Here is a 4,047-nt window from a genome sequence, read left to right as displayed (position 1 = left end):
TAGATATACAGATTGATTCTATTTTGAAGACCGTGTCACTACTTTTTTGTCCACCAAAGGAAAATCTGACCATTATTTTTGCTGGACAGTGGCCTGCAAAAATATGCACTGTAGGTACTACGTGGTAATAACTGGGACTAAACTACAGCCTGAAGTGAGAACCTGGTGTGTGGATAAGCATGGAAGCAGACAGTGATGTGCATTCCTTAAATTGATAGGAGGACATTGGGAGTTTGTTAAAATTTGCTCTTCATGAAGACTCAGAGGCCTTTGATGAACATAACTAACACGCACCTCCTCCTACATGAAGTTTGCACATTTTAGGCATTAATTAAATTCTCAGTGCTAAAACCCAAAGAATGGAGGTTTTTGAGTCATAGCTCATGTGGTTCCTAAGAGTTGACTTGGACACATGGGAGAAAGCTTTCCTTCCTTTTCTGATGCCTCTTTCTCTGAACTGCTGAAGAAAGTACTTCCTTAGACACAAAGCTGCCTATTTCCCAGGAGATGTATCCACCTTCTTCTCTTTTCTCATGAAAGGCACATCAGTCAAGCTGCAAGAAGATGTGCAAGGAATAAAAAGGCAGATTGCATCAGTGATGTGTGAACTGGAGCTGCCCCCTATTTGTTATCTCTTCCCTGGAGGCTGCAGATGTCGAGAGCCCTCTGAGATGATAGAGGAAGATATGAAAGCCCAGCATGTTGCAGCAGAACTCAGGATCTCCAGGGTGTATTCATATCTTCTCTCTTCCTAAGCAGATTTGAAGCCAGGGATTTTGCTACACTTCCACATTTCTCTCACCTCCTGTGGAATTTTCTGTGTGTTTTGTAAATATCTCAACAATTTATGCCTCAAGATTAGCAGCCATGATAGCATGGAGTTTTCAGGTTCACAAGTACAAACTATTCACACTAATGAGAGTTTGCAAGCTATCTTGATGACTAAATCTCTCCCCCCTGCATGCTGGGCACACTGTCTGTGAGTATATAGACCAGTGTAATTTTGTCTGCACAGTAGGGCAAGGAGGGAGCCAAATGAGTCTCTATGATCCCTGTGGTTCCCTTTCAACTTGGGATGTTCTATGATTCTATGATCTCCAGTAGGTTATAAGTCTCAAGCCCTACTGAGTTAGATTGATATGAATCCATCTATTTTCTATCTGTAATGTGGTGTCAGCACACAGAAAACTGATATATCCCTGCAAAGACATTTCTCACTTGTCCTATCACACCTTTCTCTTTTCTCCTGTTCAAACCATCCCATTCTGAATGCAAGGGTTACTATTTTCTACTGTATTTATTAATGACGTAATCATCTCATGAAAGGCCTCAATACCACTACAGCTTGTGAAGGGATTGTGTAGGATTTCTAGACTCATAGAACATCCCAAATTGGATGGGACCCATAGGGATCATCAAATCCAACTCGTAAGCTTGAGTAACAAGGATGGGAAAGACGTTCACAGCCACATAAATATTTGGTAGTAGACTGAATGCTGACAATTCACTGGCTCCAGGGGTAATCTGGCATTCTATACAGAAAGCAGTTCTGACCCTATGTGCAAACAGGTGTTTGGAGCCCTAAATCTCCATCTACTGCCACGTAACCCATGATGAGTATAAATAGAATCAGAGAATTATAGAATCATTAAGGCTGGAAAAGACCACTGAGATCAAGTCCAACCCCAGCCCACCCCCACCATACCCACTGACCACATCTCCACTGTTCTGAGACACCTCCAGAGATGGTAACTCCACCTCCTCCTTGGGCAGCTGTGCCACTGCATCTCTGCTCTTTAAAACAAGACAGATACTATTTGTAATAACCCATTAGAAGTTCCCCCAGAGCAATTTAAAGCCATTACATCTTGTCTTGTCACTATTACCTTGTAGAAAGGGCTGACCCCACCTTTCTACACCCTCTTTTCAGGTCACTGTAGGGAGATAGAAGGTCTCCCCTGAGCCTTCTCTTCTCCAGATGGAACAATCCTAGTTCCCTCAGCTGCTCCCCCTAAGATTTGTATTCCAGACCCTTCATGAGTAGAAAGCCAGCCACAAGTGGCAGAACAGCTCCTTCCTTAGCCTGTATCTTACAAGCTTCAGTTCACAGGTACAAGTCTCTGTAGGATGGGATCCAGCTGTGATCTGGACAAGAAGGCCCACTTCCCTGACCTGTAGCTTTAAGAAGGACCAGCCCAGGCTCACCTGAATGGGTACATCACCTTGTCTCCTATTTGTCACTTACAGTGTATGGGTAGAATGAAGACAATGCATTACAGTGAGCTGCATCAGGAAAACATCTCACCTAACAAAACCTGTCATAGTACATGAAGTAAGCATGGAAGGAACAAAATGTATTGGCTGGTATGGCCCAAAAATGATGTGTATCTTCTCCAAGCTTGTGTTACATTGGTGAGTATAGTACAGAGATGAGCAAAATAACATTGCTGGAGTGGAGCACATTGGCCAGAATGAGTGAGATGAGAACTACTTTTCACACCACCAGATGGAGAAATTGCATTGGAAAAAATTACATTCCCAGCTTCTGAAGCTTTGCAAAGCAATTAATTAATGACACAATTGGAGATGTGCTAATTTCTCTGGAAACATAAGTGCGACAGCAAATCCAAAAGCAAGGTTTAAGACTCAAGGCTCAGACACCCAGGTATTAATGATCATATCTCTGCTTTTATTATGTGGTGTGTGCATGACATGGGTAGTAAGAAGGATGCTGCAGTCAGGATGAGGGAGGACTCGCAGGATCTCTTGCTCTCCACTAGAGGGGACTTTGTTCTTCCTTTGTAATATCTGAGACAACTTTAAAAGCGGGTTGTGCTGGATGGATTTTGTCTTATTTGTGATGTTAAACTGAGCCTGGCTTTAATTACATCTCTTCCTTGACCTAAAGAAGACTTTCACAGCATCACTTTATCTACCTGAGCCATCTTCTTTTTCCAGTATTATTCTTCCTTTTGTTAACAGATGAGGCAGTTGGCTTAAAATCCCACCAACGATATAAAAGTAATCAGGAAAGCAGTTATTGCCTTCAGGGTCTGAAAGTTGAATTGATCTATCCCCAGAAGGCTGCAGTAAGGATCATGAGTCTGCATGAGCAGGTCAATGGTGGGGGGGGTGGCTGGGAAGCTGGAGTTTTGAATTTCATCCTGGTTTATTTTGGAAAAAAAAAAGCCCATGGATTATTATTATTATTATTGTTATTCCCCTCAATTTCCTCCACTGTTTTCTCTTTTTATGTTACTGATGAAAAGCGATGTAAAAAATGAGCATAGATTTCTGCTGCTTTGCCAGGAGACTGTATACCCACAGTATCATATCTATTGCTAGCCTGTTGCATGATACCCTTTAAACACAACTTTCTCTGAAGGATGGAACCCCCTGGAGTTATTAAAGCAGCCCCAGAGACTCTCAAAGAAAATTAATATTCCTTTTGTTCTCTTTTTCTGTGTGCTTTCTTACACAATGTGACTCTCAGCCAACTTTGATTGGTTTCATAAAGCAGGTTTAAGTATTAGCAGTGTCCTGGCTCTGCCCTCTCTGTGCCCATCTCCCTTTTGAGATGGATCAAGGAAGTAATCTGGATCATCAATGCCATCCCGATCACTTCATTAGACCCAGGGAGAACAAATGAGGCCCTTCCTTGGCACTGGGAGATTCCTGCTTCCACCAGGTGATGTGGAGTCCCAGATCTGACACAAAGTTCTTCCTCTTTCCAGTGGCCAAAATGAATAAACAAGTGAACAAATGGATCAACCCCCAAATACTTCCAGGACTGAAGATGGAACAATTTACCTGTAGGTCATGGTTGATCTTTATGTTACGGGGATGATTGGCCTTATTTTTTTTTTTAAGAAATAAAGTGTTTCCAAAAGCTCTTCTTTCCCTATTTTTGTTTCCTTTTATTTTGGAGGGTGAGGAATTTGGGCACTTTGAGCATGTACCTGAATGCTCAGTAACGAAACACCCTCTTGAAGCATAACTCCATAGTCAATAAGGTGGTTAAGAAGTGCATCATACAAAAATACGGAG

The sequence above is a fragment of the Excalfactoria chinensis genome, chromosome 2 (genome assembly GCF_039878825.1).
Source record: "Excalfactoria chinensis isolate bCotChi1 chromosome 2, bCotChi1.hap2, whole genome shotgun sequence".
Lineage (NCBI taxonomy): Eukaryota > Metazoa > Chordata > Aves > Galliformes > Phasianidae > Excalfactoria > Excalfactoria chinensis.
Note: the sequence above shows the minus strand (reverse complement) of the source record.